Source organism: Cydia splendana, chromosome 2 (assembly GCF_910591565.1).
Source record: "Cydia splendana chromosome 2, ilCydSple1.2, whole genome shotgun sequence".
Classification (NCBI taxonomy): domain Eukaryota; kingdom Metazoa; phylum Arthropoda; class Insecta; order Lepidoptera; family Tortricidae; genus Cydia; species Cydia splendana.
The window spans coordinates 30,155,868-30,177,231 of record NC_085961.1 but is presented as its reverse complement, the minus strand read 5'-3'; the positions used below and the strand labels follow the sequence as shown (position 1 = coordinate 30,177,231).

Here is a 21,364-nt window from a genome sequence, read left to right as displayed (position 1 = left end):
CTGCTAACTGCGAGCACTCTTCCAAGTACACACGTTTCAGAAGCTAGCGTAATGGACATTTTTAAAGTTGCTGTCGACAAATTATAAGAATACTTTTCGCAAAAACAGAGTTTGTATGAACGATTCGTGTTTCGACTGATGCAACAAGAATGGTACTTTGGAAATTTCTAATCTAATCTATTCCTAATGATTCTAAATGTGATTTCAATGCGGAAAATTGAGCCTCCGCCGATCTAAAGGAAAATATTGAATCTAGGGGTTTCAGTTACAATAAACAAGTGATTATGGGAACAAATTTGATAAAATGTTAGGAGGCAACTGAAAGAGTTTTTGGGCAAACATAACAAACAGGTAGACAGGATTGCGATAATGGCGCCGCCTTCCCCCTAAAAGATAAAATGTGCCGGCATGTGATAAATGTGCCTACAAAGGCCAATTCAAAATGCAAAGCTGCACTAGGACTAAACCAGTACCGATAAAAGTCGACGGGCTGACTAAATTAAAGTCCAAAAATAAATAAATTACCTAAAGCCAATCAACTAATTTTAGTGCCAAAAGAACACAATAATTTTAAAAATAAATAAATTACCTAAAGCCAATCAACTAATTTTAGTGCCAAAAGAACACAATAGTAATTCTATAAATTTACAATCAGGTCAAAGGTCAATTTAAGGTAAATAAATAGACGCTGGGTCCGTCACAATGCCACACATTGTGTAGGTATCTAAAGTAAATGCTGAAAAAAATACAAAGTACCAATCAGTGACGATGCGTGAAACCTTGCACTCCCACTGCGCTACTTTATATATGACTTGTTCCTAATAGTGAAAACATACACATACGAACATAGTAACCAAATCCGTAAAATGGACGGCCAAGCGATGTCGTCAATATCGGACAGTTACCCAGATAGAGATGAGTTTTAATTAAGTGTAATAAAAAGGCACGTTAGTGGGAAATTTATACTGTGTACGTATAAAAACGTAAGGACCAGACGTGATCTTGATTGCACCAAATTGCAGTTTGCCTATTTGAGGTTGAAACTAACAAAATCAAACAAACCTTGTAAATTGAGGTTGCAGATCGAGCCTCTATATTTGCAAGAGTACATATATATTATCAAAGAGTTATTTACTTAAGTCGTTGTTTAATTATCGTACAGGTACTAAGTACCAAGTATGAACTAAAACCCAAAATGGCCTAGGGTTTTATTAAAGCAACGGAATAATAATAAAGTAAATGTTCATGGTAATGAAATTCCATTGGTTCCTTGTAAAATATACATAATTAGAGTTAAACAATATATGTCACCATCAAAATGAACATATACAGGTGCTAGTTTTGCTCTATAATATATCTGTAAGTAATTGAACCTAAGGGAAGCAAAATGTCTATAAAAAAAAAATATTAATGTGACTGTAACCATGGTCAAATTAAGGCTGTGTATATTGTAGTCAAGGGCTACTGTAGACTATAGTCAAGGCTAAAATGAACTTCCAATTGTAAGCAGGGATTAAAGTTGTTTTCATAACATAAATAATATCATTCATTGTATAAGTAACATTAAGTTGCTAGATTAACAGTAGGTCGGTATACCATACTTGAATATAATTGAGGTCAATACTGTATTCAGCAAGTATTATAATTAAAAAACGGTAATAAAATAATGTATCCAATGCAATTTATAATAATAACGGTCAAATATGTAGGTACCTACATCATTTTACCCGAGTAATAGAAATCTATTTGTATAGATCATGGTTTGCGTAAATAACATACCAGTACACAAGTAAAACTAAATAGGTTGTGATATCTGGTATGACTTTTTACCTTACTTAACATTGGACCATTTACGTATATTATAAATTGCATTATATCTATATATTATACTATATTACCTATCAAACAGCCAAGTAAAACTGAGGAAATCAGTTGTTGCCAATAAATAATGTACATGTACGAGATGTTATTGGAAAGCGACCTGTATGTTACAATTTTATTGGAAATTCACGAAATAGGTATTAATTGTGTGAAACATGTATATAGCTTGAACGCTAATGAAAATACCTAGAAAAGTGTAAGCATCCAAAGAAAATATGTATCAATTAAGGTTAAACTCGTAAGATATTTAAACCTCGAGTTATTATCATTTTGAATAAAAGAAAGCAGACTCAAAATTCAAAACTGAAAAAAGGAGAAGGAGAGAGACTGATATTGTAAAAGTAAAACCATAATTGTATTAAAACACTTTATTACGCTAAACAAGTACATAACAATAAGAGAATAGAATAAATGTGTACAAAGGCGAACTCATCCCTTTAAAGGATCTCTTCCAGCTGACCGCTAAGCAACTGAGAGAGATACTAGGAATAGTGTAAATATTCCAAGGTTATATTGTTAAATAATGTTTATTGTTGAACTGTTGAGAAATGAATATATCCACACCTCGCCGAGTTTCTTCCGCCGGTTCTTCTCGGGTCTGAGGTTAACGCTGTTTTCCGAACCGGTGGTAGTATGTCGGAATTAGAATCTAAATTAACCTAGCAGTTATAAGATAAACAGATGTGAGATGACTGAACTATTGTTGCATGGCTAACGCAAAAAATAAATTAAATAAATCATTATAAAAAGGAAGAGATGTGACGTTTATACAATAAAAGTGCAATGCGAACTACCTGCAAGTCGACATTCTGTTGTCAACTGTCATGGCGTACAGGCGGGTCGCGGAGCACACGTGACTGACCAACTGAGTTTTATTTATCACCTTGTAATACAACAGAACCTAGACGTCACAGGATAGAAGAGCTCATGAGTGATTCTGAGTAGGAATAGGAATAACATAAAAATCCCCATATCTAAAAAAGTAAGAGGTACTTAGTGTACAACTTTTTTATTAAAATAACCCACTTACATAACGTAGACACAATCCCGGTACTAAATACCCTACTATAAAACCTTTATTAGACCTTTCCATTACTAAAAGTCGTTTAAACATTTAAAAGGTTGATCTCACCCCAAAAGGGTTGATAACGTGCGGCTACAACTTTTATAATTACAAGATAAATAAAGTACCTGTGTTAAATTCTCTCTGTGTTATGTACTGGTTTTGTACAATAAAGTGTTTACTACTACTACTAGATTTTAGACGAACATGATGGTTTCCATCTTCCTCGTGACTATTCAACCCCAGTCGTAACGTAACCTGGGGGGCTACCGCGAAAACCGAAATTCGCAAATTACGGGGATCTTTATCTTTTACTCCAATGAAGGCGTAATTAGAGTGACATTTATAGACGAGAGAGTGACGGTGTTATAGCCGGTCACTTGAGCATAATTCTCTTTCCCCACGATTTTGTGTTGGGGTTTAAGTTTACACTTCATGGGGTCATCCATTAATTACGTCACACGTTTAGGGGAAGGGAGGGGGTCAAGCAAATGTGACATGTTATGACAAGGGGGAGGAGGGAGTCACAAACTTTGTGACGTCACTTTAACTTCATAACCGAAGTACTTTTCCATAGATCTGATGTCCTTCTATTAAGCATTATTGATACAATTGAAAACGGTGTTTATTCCGTAGTTAGCGACCCGGAAACGGGGCCGAGGACGGTACACAATTAGGGTGTTTGAATGTTCAACACGTGTACATATTCTATTAAAATATAATCAACATGTGTTAAATAATTATCATCGCTAAGTTATATGTCCCTTCCAAAAGCTGTAACGGAAATATGAAATGAGTATTTTACAAAAAAAACATTCTATACCTACAGACAAACCGTACTTAGGGGTCATCCATTAATTACATCACACGTTTAGGGGGAGGGAGGGGGTCAAGAAAATGTGACATGTTGTGACAAGGGGGAGGAGGAGTCACAAACTTTGTGACGTCACTTTAACTTCATCAGTAACCGAAAATTTATTTAAATGTTTTTATACGCTAATATACATTTAAATAACAAGTTTTTGTAACGATAATCGTTTTTATTCGTTTAATTTTATTTCTTAATCAGTTTTGGGTTATAAAATTACTAATATTTCTTTTGTCAAAAATATTTTGATAAGATATTAAATAAATATTTGCCGATTTCGTTTAAGAAATGTGACGTCACACCAGGGGGGAGGGGTTTGCCAAATGTGACCAAGTGTGACAAGAAGGGGGGGAGGGGTAAATAAACCTAGAAATTCGTGTGACGTAATTAATGGATGACCCCTTATATGTAGATACAGATGTAGTGCATAATTATTTCCCATCGTACTTTTTCGGAAACGTTCGTATTTGCCATGCTACTTCAGTTTCAGTCAACCTCATTGCAGTACTTTTTGTACCGAGACCGCGCGAGACTGACTGAAACTGAAATAGCAAGAAAAGTTCGTAAGTTTCCGTGAAAAATACGATGGAAAATAATTATGCACTACATACTATGTAGGTAACTTCTTTAGTCATTCATCTAGGTAAGTACTTCAATACCTAACGATTCTAAAGTGCCTAAATTGGTAAACTTTATTAGAGAATTCCTAAAGCTACCTTTGATCTGACATCAGACGACTGTGGTGTACCGTCAGGAAATGTAAGAAATTTGCTAATTTCCCACATGGAAACATTTCAGATTCTTCTCATCTTTTTGTATGGGGATCGAAATTTTACATTTCCGAAATGAAAGTTTAGTTTATTTCCTTTGAAAATTTCCTGAAATTTCCCACAACTTTTCCATCTTTTTGGAAACTTTCCTATATAGTAGGAACCTATATATCACACTAGCTTGATGGTAAGTACGAGTACTAAGCATTGCTTGATCACCCAGACTATAGCTGTAGGAAGGTATCTAGTATCTATGCAAAATGTTAACTCAATCGGACATTTCAATTATATTATCTTATCGTTAAATAAACCCAATTCTCGAAAAGAAGACTAACTAACTAACTAAGTATTTTGGCTCAGCGATCCAAAGAGAATCTTGGCCTCCGAAACGAGAGCATGCCACCTGTCCCGAAAAGAAGAATTACAATTTAATTCCTATAAGTAAAAGTCTTAGTGGTTTTACCACAGCCTGTCAGTGTAGGTACCTAATATTCGTAAGTATAGCAAAATTATAATCGTCAACCTATCTCTTTTAATGTTTGTTTATATGTTTTCGGCACTAATACTGCAAAAATAACTTGTGCATATTTAGGTCTGCCAAATTAGATAGTTCAAGAATTATTGCCACGCTCATGCCCTTTCGCGAGCCTCCCTACCCGACCAAATTAAAAACACACGCCCACCACAACACTACCACGCTATCACCGACTTCCGAAATAACCCGACCTACACACCTACTATCAACGAAAACATCCGTCGATAGGCCGGTTTCTGTCGCACGCACGGTGACTCATGTGCGTGGGAAAGGGACGGGTTGCTCTGACGTAGGGTTGGAGAATAGCGCTACAAGGTCACGCGGCCTAGTACAGTGCGTAAGATGCCAGAAAAAATACTTCCCAACGTTTAAGGTATGACGTTTGGGCGGTGATGGGGCGCGCAGAGGCGACAACATGGATGACTAAGAGTAATCTGCCTACGCTCGTTCAAAGATGAGATACGTGATATATTTTCAGACTACGACAGCCGTAGCTGACACACTTGTCACGCATGTGTATGGTGCCCTGAGAAAAGGTTAAGAGTCAATGTCTCTGTGGTAAAACATACAGTAAACATAGTATTAATATACTTAATACCTATAGGTTAGAATTGTCTCAATGAGTATTAAGTAGTTAACTGTAGATGACTGTAGAAAGAAAAGTACATAGTCAGCGATAGAAGCTTGTATCAAAAATGAAATAATTGACAACAAACTTGATATTGGTACTTAAGTTTTAATTTAACTAAGAATAATAAAACCTAGTTAGTTAGCCCAATCTATGATAATATTCAATTCGTGTAACCATTGTGCGTTGTGATTTAAATTGGCTTTGAGTACGGAATCATAAAACTAATTTTGAACATCATCAACTCATCACATTGTTATAGATATGTAGTAAAAAAGTAATAAAGAAGGTTGTAACGAGTTATTGCGTTGTAAATGTTGATGCCAAATCAATACAGTTTGAGGCAGACATCTTGGGGTTGATTATTGAATTAATTTAGACTAAGATGGGTTTTAAATTGGAAAAACAAACTCGGAAAACGATATTGGCTGTGGTAAAAACTCGTTTGCACTGTCAACATTATAAATGTATGTATATGTATAGGTAAAGCAATATCTTTGTATCACAAATGTTTTTTCATAAAAATAATAATACCTACTTCGAATTGCCGATTTTGATGAAAATGGCCAGGAGATGAAGTCAGAAGAATGTGACAAGGAGTCAAAAAATCTTGAAATTTGTGTGACGTAATTTATGGATGACCCCCTGTTGTTATTCCTCAATGCCATGTTTATGTCGGTGAGTGTACAAAAACATCTTAATAATTTCTTAATAACTTTAGGTTTTCTAAAGTGCTTGCTTTTCTGCCGACTTCTTTGTTAAGTAAAGCTTATAGCTTTTTAGTATTTTGTATTCAAATATTTTCTTATAGGTATGATATTCCTTTACTCAAATACATAAAGATAAATCATTCGGAAGCTTCCCATTCAAACTTTCTTCAAATATTTTCTTGGTCCTTTTAAAAACAACATGAATAGGGAAACGAGCGTTTTCCTGGTTCCCAATCTGAAAAAATAAAGTTACTTGCGACATAAAATAACACGGTTGACGTTTGTAACGAAAGAAAAAGTGACCAAACCAAGTGAACAAGTTGAAGAGCGCGTCGGTCACGCGGGTCACGCTTCAAAAGGGTTTGTTCAATTTTCCTCTAGTAATTATACATATAACATCTATTTTACTTTAAAATGTATATACCTATAATATAGTAGTTTGACTCTTTTTAAATAAAATACAACACAAGAGTATAACCTAATAAAATAATTTGATACCTACACTTCCTAGTTGTAGTTGTTGTTGTGTTGTTGTTATGCAAACTAGAATTGTAACATCCAAGTTCATCCGGTAGGTCAGGTAGGTGCAAATGAGAAAAAAAATGTTTCTAACTCGTGCTCATAATATGAAGTCAAGTGGATAAACAGCATTTTTTGGCTGTAGAGTCGAATTTAGAAAAGTTATAACTTACAACTATAAATAATGACCCATGTCACACTTGTAGATAATGGATAATGAAACCAACGTGGTCAAAAGGACTAAAGCCGTTTTTCCCGACAGCGCGACAAAGGAGAGTTATAAATATTTATAAACATAAGATTCAACATTTCCCACAGACTCGCATAGGTTTTACCTATCAAAAGAAAAAACGCGTTTGCGAAACAGTCTACTTTGTATTAACTAATCTTTGGCGAGGTCATCGGCCGGGGCGCCCGCGGGTTTCGAGTGTGAACAAAACTGAACCGAACACACCAATTTATGGTTACACACGCGTCGGCCTTATGCCAAGGCCATGAGGTTGAAATTCGCGTGCGCCGGCGGCGGTTATTTCTGGGTTTTCCGAACTGATCACTTGCACGCTAGACGGAGTAAGGCCATGAAATTTTTTGGCGTTACACTGTATTATTCGGCTAGATTTTGACACTCAACCAAACAAGAGGTAAGTATTGGCTAGTGAGAGCTAGTGAGAAGTAAGTAAATGTAAACATTCGCGGGGCTGCATTTTAATCATATTTATTAATTCATAGCGGCAATATATTACCCCGAAATACAGATGTGCAAGTTGCGGAAAGTTTCTAAATTTCTTGAAGACTTCGTAGAAATATAAGATATTTCCATTTTAAGTGTCCGAAAGTTTCAATTCCCATACAAAAGTGGGAAGTTTCTGTAACTTTCCTACGTGGAAATTTCGCAATTCAGCCTCACGCGAGATCTAGCGATCGGCGATCTATACATTTCCACGTATGTTACGCAGGCTTACGGCAGACGTTCGTTTGTTTTGAGCGCTCCATTACAAAAGTGTGTATTGTGAATCTTACTACCCAGGATTAGAGGCTATTTTTGGCGTGTAAATAACAACAGACGGCTCATTTTGAAATAGGTACCTACAGTGCATAATTATTTTCCATCGTATTTTCACGGAAACGTACGAACGTATCTTGCTATTTCAGTCAGTCTCGGTACAAAAAGTACTGAGACTACCTACTGAAGTAGTATGACAAATACGAACGTTTCCGAGAAAATACGATGGAAAACAATTAATTATGCACTTCATCTGTACTCTGTTTTAACCCCCGACATTAAAAGAGGGGTGTTATGTATGTTTGACGCCAATGTATGTCTGTCTGTCTGTGGCATCGTAGCTCTCCAACGGATGGGCCGATTTTGATGCGGCTTTTTTTACGTGAAAGCGCCTTTGGTGGTTCTTAGCTATGTTTCATAGAAATCGATCCAGCAGTTTGAAGAGTACAACTACCTGCAATAATATGTCACTCTTCGAAGGCCGCAAAAATATCTGATACGTCATTTGTAGAGCCATAAGAGCGTGTCACATATTTTTGCGGCCTTCGAAGAGTAACATATTATTGCAGGTGACTGTACCTATCAGCTCTTTTTCAAAATGATCTAAAGCATTTTTGGCATAAAATGGATATTTTTGGGATGTAGCCAGTTATTTTCTTAGATATGTTTTATCGAAAGAGATATTCAGCAAAGGAATCGAATATTTTCAGCTTCTTGGGCGCACAAAAGTTCGAGTGATAGATCGTCTTCGACAAAGTTCTATTTTTTATCCCGGGAAAGATAACCAAAGATAACTAACAATAGGTAAAAATGCCGTAGGGAAGAAAAAGGTAGGTTGATCTTCTTACTTACATACCAAGTACTTAATACCAACATCTACGAAACTCTACGTCTTTAAAATCACGGCCTGATTTGAACTTTAAAGGGGCCCACTGATTAACAGTCCGCCGGACGGTATCGGCCTGTCAGTTAGAACAAAATTTTGACAATTCCGAACAACTGACAAAAATTTGGTAAAGATACGATATGGATCGGATATGTCAGTGTCAAAAGTGACGTTTCTTCAAACAAAAACATTCACTCACTCACTTAGTCAGTCACTTGCGAAAACTAATGTATCTAACAACAATTTACTATGAATTTACTATTGTGCAATTTGCTGTCCGAATCGCACAAACTCGCCGCCAAAAAGCTGCGCTTATTTATAACATTTATAAGTATTAGTAGGGATGCCTGAAAGTAACAATTGTACACATTAAGGTCATATAATTGTCAAAACTCAGCTCTTAAGCCTCCTCCACACTCATGCGCGAATCGCGGCGTGAAGCCGCGAACGCGAGTGTGGAGTCGATTTTCGCAGACAGCGAAATCGACTCCACACTCGCGTTCGCGGCTTCGCCCGCGATTCACGCGCATAGTCTGGAGGGGGCTTTAAGCTTAAGAATCTACTAACTTTGAGCCTTAAAAACAAACTTATTCCTAAAAGACATATTATTGAATGAGAAATCTCTGCTTAGTTCCCTTTGTCGCCATACAAAAGGGGGTTTTTGCACATCCTCTCCAAATCGCGTTTGACCAGTTTCTAATACTAAGCTAAAGGTCGACGTACCAACACTAGGGCCCATCTGCCCTGTTAGGGGTGCCATTATATCGATAATTGAGGTATCGATGTAAATCATTTTATAAGTAGGTAGGTACCTACGCACACCTACCGAGAATACCAGACCTTGGGGGCCGATTTTTGAACTTCGACCGCTGGATTTCGTGTATTTCGTTCAATAATATCTGCACTACTTGTGTAGATGTATTTGTATGTAATCAACTATACTGACGATTCCTAAAGGTGTTAGTAACACTCAACATCCGCAAATGATTGTGTTTTCAGACTTTTCTTCCTTTCCTATCGTTTGGGGCCCCCCAGGGCATCAAAACAAATAGGGCAGTTGCTAAGGTCGCTATGAGACTGTATATTCGGATAACATTCTAAATGCGAATAAGTCAATGTTACCATATTAAATGCATTAAACAAGTTTATATCTAAGGTAAGCGTAAACCAATACTTTTAGGCCGTAAAACAAGCCTAGACTTATACTAGTCTAGTTAAAATGCATTTACGACTAACTTTGTAAGCTCTTTTAGTGTTTGAGTACGTACTTTTACTTGCATAGGTACGAAAAACGACATCGTTTTCTATGATAATTTGTACTACATTTTATTATTTTATATGTATTTTTTTAGCTTTTTCTAGAAATACGAAAAATTTATTATTGTGGTTCTACCCGAAGAGCAACAGACAGAAGAGTGAGAAGAGAGAGAGAGATATTCAATAATTTATCTCATACTTGCGTAATAAAATTCATCTAGCATGGCTTTGATCTGAAAGAACCCTATGCCACTGTACAGTTTGGCAAAAAAGAGTAGAAATTAAAAAGTGGCAACACTGTAGTGTCGTCCCGTTTTCTTACATGTATTGGTTTGAAAGGGACGACACTACAGTGTTGCCACTTTTTAATTAAATTAAATTACTTAAATTAAATAATTATTTATTTCAGAAATTAAATTTCCATAATATATTAGTAGCTTATTATTATTACTCTTAACCTATGTTAGTGACTATCTATGTTATGTGCTTTATTTAACTTCTATAAACATGTACGCTACTCCAGTACTCCCAGAAAGCGCCATCTATCCTGTCTGCTACAGTGGCTAGGAGACTGTTGGCGCTGCCGCGTACGCGCCGCATCAGCGACGCCACCCGCTTGCGCATGATGGCGTGGAAGCCGTCGGTGCGCGCCTCCGCGAACATACCGCTAGCGCTGCAATAGCGCGGCAGCCCCAACAGCATCCTAAAAGCGTTATTATATTGGACGCGTAGGGCGCTGTAAGCTTTTTGAGTAAAGTTGATCCATAGGCTGCAGGTGTAAAATGACTGGCAGTACGCCTTAAAAATGGTGATTTAATTTCTACTCTTTTTTGCCAAGCTGTACCCATCTTTATTCACAAATTATTTTCCCGGTGGGCTTGCCAAGATAACAGTCGTTGACATAAAACGCCAATCGAAAGTGAAATGTTTGGAAATGATTTTTATGTTGAAACTGCATTTTTTTCTGTCCTCGATCGGCGATTTCGATGTACGATTGTGCCCTTGGCTCGATCGATAACTACACCGAACATCACTACGGCGCGGCCTTGGTCGTACAGGGCCCTTCTAGAACCGAACTCTTTTTTCCTTCCTAATGGCAAACGAGTTCAATAAAGGATGACACGCTAGACCGGGCCGTGCCCGGGCCGGGGCGTCCGACATGTCATTTTCAATGACGGCTGATCGGGGATCACGTGGTGCTTTTCATAGAAAACGGAAGCTCCGGTCCAGTCTAGCGTAAGTCATCAATACGGTCATAGAGTAGAGTTTGCTTAGTGATTGTCAAGATATTTTAGATTGAGTTAGGTCTGAGTTCTTTGTGTTGAGTTTAATAAAAACATGATATTTTTCTAGCCATGTGTGTGACAAAAACTTAGGGTATACAGTCACAGTCATACTATTCAGAATAGGTGCTAATATAAGCGTGACGTTCAAAGGGTTAATGAAAATTTATCTGATGTTTCGTCAGATTTAGCACATCGTAATCGCTTACCTCTACAAAGCGGTAAAACGCTGGGATGAGTTACGAATGTAGCGCCACGAAAACGTTGGCAGTGAATGTGTATGGCTCCTCTACACGATTGGCCAGCGCCGACCACTCCAAGGTACGCATTTATGAGTTAAGTTAAAGAGAGCAAGTGATATTGCTATCTCATTCTACCGCATGGCTGCGTCCCTTGGAGTGGCCGGCGCTGTATGGGCCAGCGCCGGCCACTCCAAGGGAGTAGTCGTGTAGAGGAGCCATAACACATTCACTGCCAACGTTTTCGTAAATCTGTCCTTGGGACCAATAAATCACATTTCAGTTATTTCAATTGAATCGGGATTGGATATAATCTAAATCCGATGTTCATCAAAACACAATAAATATAACCCGTTTTAGACTCACGCAGTTGGATAATAATGAATACGAGAATTTACGCTTGATGCGAATTTAAAAGATTCATATCGGATTATGGGCAGAGATATATAGATCTATATAAATTAAATTAAACAAGTAGAATCTACTGCTCACCCTTAAAGCGTTTCCATCATGGTCCGATCCGATATCGGATGTCGGACGACCCTTGGAGAAAGACAGCTAGAGTGTGCCCCATGGCATCGATACTTTTTCCACTAACGCCTTCTTTTTAGCAATAACCAATTTATAAAATGAAAAAATAAATATAAAATGTCACTTTTTACATTCTGATTCTTTGTGGTCGTATCCGACATTCGATATCGGATCGGATAGTGCGAATATTAGAGTATGGACAAAGCCGCCTTTCAAAGATTGCATACAGGGTGGGGCCTGTAACAGGAGCAATAAATTAAAGATACTAGATAAATGTATAAGTATTAAAGAAATGAGGACGAGACGAGTCGACGAGAGGTACAAGATGTAGTGCATAATTTTCCATCGTATTTTCACGGAAACGTACGAACGTGTCTTGCTATTTCAGTCAGTCTCGTTACAAAAGTACTGAGGTTGACTGAAGTAGCGTGACAAATACGTACGTTTCCGAGAAAATACAATGGAAAACAATATGCACTACATCTGTAATGAGTTTTTCTTACGTATAAATAAGTAGGTATTTAGGTAGGTATTATTTCAGTTCATGATCTAATAATATTTTAAATATTCTGTCTTCTTTTGAGTTTGGAAGTTCAGATCCTTATCCGATGACCTGTGTCAATATTTGACGGCTCCCCTCGTTTGAGTTTGGACTTTATGTAAAAGCTTCGAAATTAAACGGATTACGGTTCTTTTGACGTTAAAGGGATTAGGGCTAAGACTAGGCCTTTTCTTTGCTTCTGCGGCACTGTAGGTATATATATATACAGTTTACCTCTACAACAGGTAAGTAAGTATTAACCTTTTGGACGCCAATGACCGATATATCCGCACCGCCGCAGGTCCAACGCCAAAGACGGATTAATCGGTCACAGACCACAGAGCAACATAGACCTACGTGCATATGCATAAAGTTCAATTTCAGTTTTGACACTGCGGTGACGTGGCGCCGAGTGACAGCTTTTGTGTTTGACACGGCGTCGAAAAGGTTAATACAATCTTGAACAAAAAAGAACCGACGACAAAAAACAGTCAACATTGTCATGTTTTTAGGGTTCCGTACCCAAAGGGTAAAACGGGACCCTATTACTAAGACTTCGCTGTCCGTCCGTCCGTCCGTCCGTCCGTCCGTCCGTCCGTCCGTCCGTCCGTCCGTCCGTCCGTCCGTCCGTCTGTCACCAGGCTGTATCTCACAAACCGTGATAGCTAGCCAGTTGAAATTTTCACAGATGATGTATTTCTGTTGCCGCTATAACAACAAATACTAAAAACAGAATAAAATAAAGATTTAAATGGGGCTCCCATACAACAAACGTGATTTTTGACCAAAGTTAAGCAACGTCGGGAGTGGTCAGTACTTGGATGGGTGACCGTTTTTTTTTTTGCTTTTTTCTTTTTTGTTTTTTTTTTATATGGTACGGAACCCTTCGTGCGCGAGTCCGACTCGCACTTGCCCGATTTTTAATTGTTTTCTTACATCTTCATTCCACAGTTCAGCTGTGCGAGGTGGTGATGGTGAAGGTGGATTATGTTATTCATTTATATACTTACCTAAGTAGTGTAAGCAGTAAGTAAATAGTGGTCCCTGAGAGCAAAAACATGAGCTATACCATACAAAAAATAACAAGTTCCCCCGATTTTCCTAGTATCCAGTAAAAAAATATATTTCCTGAATATATACGGCGTCTTCGAGAAATTGAAAATAATTAAAAACAAACATACGAATAGAGAATGAAAACGAATTAGTGCTCTTAAATAATAACGAATCACGAGTCACACGTGAATGAATTAAAAACATTGCTTAGATACGCACGTAGGTACTTAAATTCTTTGCAAAAATATTATCACTTCCCTTATCAACGGAAAAGTTAATTAAAAGAGGAATAATAGTTTAATTTTAATTAAATCGATAATTCTAATTGAGGAAAAGTCCACATTTTCTAGTCATAGGTACATACGTACAAGTAGGTTGTAACAATCTAGTTCATATAGACCTTTTATCGGGTTACATCAACTCACTTGAATTTAAGTACACTGGCGAAGACCGTAAGATGGTCATTCTACTCTCATTTCCCTGACTATACCTATTTTGGTTGTAGATGGAACTTCACCGATGGAAAGTCACCAAAATTGAGATGCGATAAGGCGATAGATAAAGCGGAATTTTCTGGAAATTGCGAATAAATATGGCCAGGGGAATGAGATTTTTGTATAATGACCAAGAAGATACCCATTTATGAAGACAGTTCTTTTTAACAGTTATTTCGTGAACAATGTAATATTCACTTAGAGTTCCTCTCAAGTATATAACTCTTTATTCCTCATACACAAAACATTGAACCGGTCAGATATGTATACCTATCCCTAACTGATTCAATGTCGTCCATAGATTAAGCCCTAAATACGAACTAACAGCAAAGAAACACACAATATAAGGATCCCCCAGTCTAGGGTCCCCGCGTTGTGGAAGGTCAGGCATTTATTACGAAGGGGAGCCTATAGCTTAAATTTATAGCTTTGAAACTTTTTGAGGACTTGTTTAGTAATCCGGTTCTAATGGAGACTTATTTTAGTCGCTTTTTTAACGAATTCGTAGTCCTTCAGCCTGTTTAGCTCTCTACTCTGTCGGACTTGTACATTCGTACGTTAGTGTGACAGAGAGGCAACACGTCTAACGTGGTTCGAGGCAGGCCCTCAGCTTCGATGTAACTACGTGCTCTTCAATTCTTTTGTGGAGCACGTACTCGTACATACAAAAAGAGAAAATGGTTTTCCACTTCTAAATATTTTCCATTCTCCATGATTTTTTAGTGTGTTATTGCTATGAAAAAACGTATACTTAAACTGCTTAAACCTAGGTTTTCCTTTTTTCAAAATTTACAATAGTACATAAACATTATTTTTTTAAATCTAAACATATAGACCTAAAATATATTATATTAGGTATGCTGAAACGATCGACATCAAAATAAAATAAGTGATTTGTTAAGATTTTGTTAGTGGAAAACGTTTTCTCCCGAAACGGAGCTTCATAGAACAAGTAAGTAATACCGTTATTTCGTTAGGAACGGAAAGCTATTCTTCCCTCTTAAAATTATACTTATATGGAAATAGTCATGTGACTTCGTAACATCTGTCTTCCCGATACATTTTTAGGGTTCGGTACCCAAAGGGTAAAACGGGACCCTATTACTAAGACTCCGCTGTCCGTCCGTCCGTCACCAGGCTGTATCTCACGAACCGTGACTAGCTATCACTACAGTTGAATTTTCACAGATGATGTCTTTCTGTTGCCGCTATAACAACAAATACTAAAAAGTACGGAACCCTCGGTGGGCGAGTCCGACTCGCACTTGTCCGATTTTTCTTTTCTTTCGGCTGTCACTGTACGATGTAAGGTTGTCACCTTGGCTAACCCCTTGGCCGGGAGGCCATTGAACCTACTTCTTGCTACTTATTTACCTACCATACAATATAAACCGTTATTATGTATCGCGTGCTGACATTGGGATATTCATCTTCCCCTCGTATTGTCGAACCTGTTCCCTTTGCACATCTTTTCAGGGGTCCTTGAACCCAATAAGCCCCATGTAATCCTAATAATATACAATAACTTTGGATAATCTTATAGCTATTGATATTTTTTAGGAATGTCTATAGTTATCTACAGGCGAAGTTATCAAACACCGAAACGTATCGAAACTCGCATAGGTATGAGTCGACCATCTAAACGAGCCGAACTAATTTTTAAAACAGTAAGTATAATTATTTTTAACCTTTTGAACGCCAAACGGCGCATCCATATCATTTGCCGTGCCACTGACGCCACGGGGGTAAAATTTAGTTTTGTGAATTAATAATGCCAACTTAAAAGTGGGGTGTTTTTCAGTAGATTTTCATCAAAAAACGATCGACGTCAAATGTCGTCTTTGGCGTCGTTGTCACGATTTTGCGTTGGCGTCAATTGCCGTCTGTGGCGTTCAAAAGGTTAAAAACAAAATACGAATATATTTTGCATTAGTACTTGTTTCTCGTTTATGTAGATACTAGATACTCGTAAGCTAACATGAGTTTAACTCCAGGCGGGGTATTAAGGGTTTTAACGGTACAGGAAAATGGCGTGGCGGCTTAAGTAAGCGATATATTTTGCAAATTATTACTGTCCTAAATTATTCAAGGATACCTACACCTATCATCGGTAAATCAGCGCTGGAAAAGCAACATACTGAGATGAGGCCACTTCATGGCACTTTTTTTTGTACGTTTTTTCAAATGTATTTTGTTTCATTTGTTTACGAATAGAAATATTTATGTCCCATTCTATATAGTTGACTGGCAGGTATATCCCACGTTGCATGTAAGACCTTTGCTCGCTCGGTTGACTAATATATAACGTCTGAATTAGGCCTTAGTCAATAATCGACCTAAATACACTTATAATGCTTTGGAACAGTATGAAAGGGAATCTAGATTGACTCGTGATTACGCGAGATTAAAATAATATGTTTGTCCACAGAGTTGATAAACAGACAGAGGTAGGACCGCTGACAAAACTGTAAAAAAAATAAAAATCATTTATTTCGGACCACAAAAATCCATAACAGGTTAGTCGAACATGTACATGCAGGAACTTGTAATTAACAGCCGTATTCGAACAATGAGATACGTCAAATACTAGATATTGAAACGATATGGATTGGATATGTCAGTGTCAAACAAGTGTCAAAAGTGACGTTTTTCCTCGAACTTAAACTGTTGTGAGACATACTAACATTGAATAATTGTTTTATTTTATTTTTATTTTTTTATTTTTTACTAGCTGTGCCCGCGGCTCCGCCCGCGTGGAATTCGGTCTGTGTCAGTAAGCGGCTAATTTCTAATCCTAATTTCTCTCCCTCTCCCCTGGAGGCGGAGCTTGAAGTAAAGTTGACAGATGGATATGCTAGAGGACTGTAGTCCAGATAAAATGGTTTACAGTTAAAAGGTACCACTAACTAAAACTACACTCCAAATTCAATACTTTGTTTCTCCTTTATTTCAATTTTACACGTGATTTTAACGACAGAGTAGGAGGTGTATATCGGACGATGCAGTAAGGTATACGCGCGCGAGCGAAAGCGAAGCCGCCTGCCTGGCTAGAGCGCCACTCACCGTGGTCTTCTTCAGACTCCTGAGGAAGACCGCGTGCCGTTTGTAACCTCAATGCGTTGCGAGACTTTCGCGAATATTTCGTTTTTTTTCGGGAAAGCATGGAAATGCGTATAAAATAAGAGTCCCAAATCGTTTGACTCCGCAAACGACCATTTTGATGCCCTAAGCATTTCTAGACCATGGTGCCCCCTCTTCCTAGGGTCATCAAGATTACATTGAATTTTTTTGGTAAATTGAGTGACGTTCATTGCCGCATTACAGCTGAGAATGGAAATCAGTCACATCATTTTATCACGAAAATTGACAGTGCCGCAGTAGTAACGTTGCAACAGAGTACCTAATGCTGCTGCAGTCGCCATATCTTAGAATGTTATTGAAAACGCTAGCGAAGCGAGCGCGAAATTTTTTCTATAAAAAAACGCAATTTGATAGACAGTTGTACATTTATACTTTTAGTATGGAAATCAGTTACATAATTTTATCACGAAAATTGACAGTGCTGCAGCAGTAACGTAGCAACAGAGTAATGCTGCTGAAGTCGCCACCCGTATGCCATCTTCGTCATATCTTAGAAAGTAATTGAAAACGCGAGCGAAGCGAGCGCGAAAATTGTACGATATAAAAAACGCAATTTGATAGACAGTTGTACATTTTTACTTTTAGTATGGAAATCAGTCACATCATTTTATCACCTAAATTGACAGTGCTGCAGTAGTAACGTAGCAACAGAGTAATGCTGCTGCAGTCGCCACCAGAATGTCACCTTTATCATATTTTAGAAAGTTATTGAAAACGCGAGCGAAGCGAGCGCGAAAAATTTTCGATATAAAAAACGCATTTTGATAGACAGTTGTACATTTTTACTTTTAGTATGGAAATCAGACACATAATTTTATCACGAAAATTGACAGTGCTGCAGCAGTAACGTTGCAACAGAATAATGCTGCTGCAGTCGCCACCCGAATGTCACCTATATCATATCTTAGAAAGTTATTGAAAACGTGAGCGAAGCGAACGCGAAAATTTTTCGATATAAAAAACGCAATTTGATAGACAGTTGTACATTTTTACTTTTAGTATGGAAATCAGACACATCATTTTATCACGAAAATTGACAGTGCTGCAGCAGTAACGTTGCAACAGAGTAATGCTGCTGCAGTCGCCACCCGAATGTCACCTTTATCATATCTTAAAACGTTATTGAAAACGCGAGCGAAGCGAGCGCGAAAAATTTTCGATATAAAAAACACAATTTGATAGACAGTTGTATATTTTTACTTTTAGTCCCAACCAGGCCCGAATACAGGATTTCATACAGAGAAGGGATGGAACAGTTTATTATCAGCCTAGCTTCGCATAGGGCTCGATATTTAAGGGTCTCAGCGAGGTTGTTTGATGCAAGAGAGGTGAAAAGATGCAAGAAAGCAGAGCTTGGAATTGACCAAGTGAATTGAATTGGCGAAGTGTGAGCAAGGCAGAAGGCCCAGCTGCGACAGAGGAAAGCTTGGATTTGGATCCACACCCAAGTGTAATTAAGGCAGAAGATCAACTTTGCCGTAAGGCAGAAGGCCTCGCATAAGACCTAACGCCGAACTGCAAAAGAGTGGCTTGAAATCGAATCTATGCATGTAATCACGTCTCTTCTACTGCTCGCTCTTTGGCTTCACTCGAAAGCGCTACTTGATAGGATGCTTTTAGTTTTCGGCTTTCACGGGGCCCCTTATAACACTTTGACAGTTGGGTCTCAGGATCGCGGTTAAGGAGCAACTCGGCTTGGCCGACAAATCTGGCGTGCAATAGAGCAAAATTCGCTATATAATCGGTAACCTATGTCGAAATAATCGGCTGGCCGCAAGCCCGAAAGCAAGATTTTTTTCCATGACGTTAAGGGCCTCCGCGTATGGTCAAACCGAAAGCCTACGTTGGAGATGTTTTTACGTACCCTCACTGTCTTACTTGATCCCTACGACCCTTCGTTATTAGATGGGTAGGTACTTGTTCACGTATAAAAGTTTCATGTTGGTACCTACTCCACGACCACTGCAATGCTGATGCAGCCTGCGCGTTGTTTTGCCTACGGTTTTGGTGCCTAGACGTGGTGCCCTAAGCAAGTGCTTATTTTGCTTAAAAGGGTTAATCCGGCACTGCAAATGACAGAGGTCAATGTGTTTTTTTCAAAGTACCCACTTTCGTGGCCATTATTAAGTGCTGTATACGTATGTGTTAGAATATTGTTATTCTATGTACAAATTGTATTACGTATAAAACTGACCTGTTTCTCTTTGACGTTCAATGTTGATAATATATTACACTATTTAAACACTTAACACAACATTACGTTGAATTTTACAGAATTTGCTATTTATGTGGGTAGGTACGATACGAAACCACCGTTGACAAGAGAAACAGTAAGTCTGTTAACTTACTACTTAAATTTGTAAACTACTTTGAAGTAATTATATTTTGAATTAATATTACTGATTAATAATTATGTATAACGGAGTTTATTGAAAATATATTCTAATAGTTTTATTCTGCATGATTCGATAAATGGACGAGGTACATGAGAAACTACTTCTGTGACGTCACTTATCGAATGACAAGTGGCATGATAAACCAGTTGCCAGGTAGAAATTGGTATAAAAGGGACCGACCCATCCATTACTGATCATTCTGCTTTGAGCATTCTGCATTCTGCTTTGCCCTGGAGCACTGAGTTAATCGTCGCCAAAGGAATATTGAAAGTTAAGTAAATACTATGTTGGTAATTATTGTAATAATTATGTACTTACTTGATTAATTAGATGGATTAATTAATTAATAATTAATTAAATCATCTTTTACTGAATTATAAACTAATAGTGATTGTGTTTATAAGTTGTTGATGATAATGTTAATAAATTGGATTATTTAATTTAATAAAACAGTTTTATTTTCAATTACATCTGTTTATTATTTTATTTATCTTACTTAAAACTTAAATAGTATACAGTTATTGATTTAGCAGTTTTACATAATTATGAATCAAGGTAAATAAATTACTTCCTGACATGTTTTTACCTTGAAAGTAATATTGACTATTGAATTTTGAGTTTTTAATATTTAATATCTTAAAAATTATTCATTTATCTAACATATGCATATTGATTTGATATGGATGCGATATAATTTCGGTTAGGTATAATTCATGACGGAGAAAATTAATCATTTTAAATAATTATGCAATTATACGCGTGTTGATATGTGTGTTTATTTTACCACTACGTAACTATGTAAACTCATTTTTAGTTTTCTTGATTACTTAATGTTTACTCAGTTCCCCAAAAGATGGCACTGTGCAATGAGGGGCAATTAATTTACTGTTGTTTAATTTTGTTGTATTATTAATTTATTAAATCAACATAATTATTAAATTATTTTTGTTGATATTTTGTTGGTACACTACCCACTCTTACTTACTTACGTACTTAGAGTTAATTTGACAAAATCTTTCTTCGGTGGCTTATTCATGTCACAACGTATTAAATTCAGCGCCAGGGTACTCAATAGTGGTAGCACATATTTGAAAAAAGTTTGCCCCTCCTTCCTAAGTACCGCCATAAGATTCAGGGGCAAACTTAAGTCAATCGAGTGTTGTGGCTACCCCCCCTTTTAGGGGTTGAATTTTTATAGCCTATAACCTGGCCGGGGATTTTGTCGACAGATTAGTAGAGTTTTCATCAAAATCCGTTCAGCCGTTTTCACGTGATGCGCGTTCAAATAAACAGACAAACAGATAAACAGATAAACAGACAAACAGACAAAAATTCTAAAAACTTTTGGAACGTGTTCTGTTATCGATTCTAAGTATCCCCAGCCAACTTTTTTTCAAATATCTTCCATGTACAGACTTTCGACCGTCTTCAGCTTTATTATATGTATAGATTTTTTTTGTTTTTCTAAAAACAAGTGAGTCTAAACCGTAAAATTATTCAGTGACGTTTTTGTTGACTGACATATCCAATCCATATCGTTCCAGTATTTGACGTAACTCATTGTTC

At 37.3% G+C, this 21,364-nt stretch overlaps 1 protein-coding gene across 1 annotated transcript in view; it reads right to left on the bottom strand.

Annotated features, from left to right (window-relative positions):
* Nucleotides 1-21,364, bottom strand: part of LOC134806120 (protogenin-like) — a 148,640-nt gene that overhangs the window by 108,812 nt on the left and 18,464 nt on the right. The gene's annotated exons all lie outside the window — the stretch shown is intronic.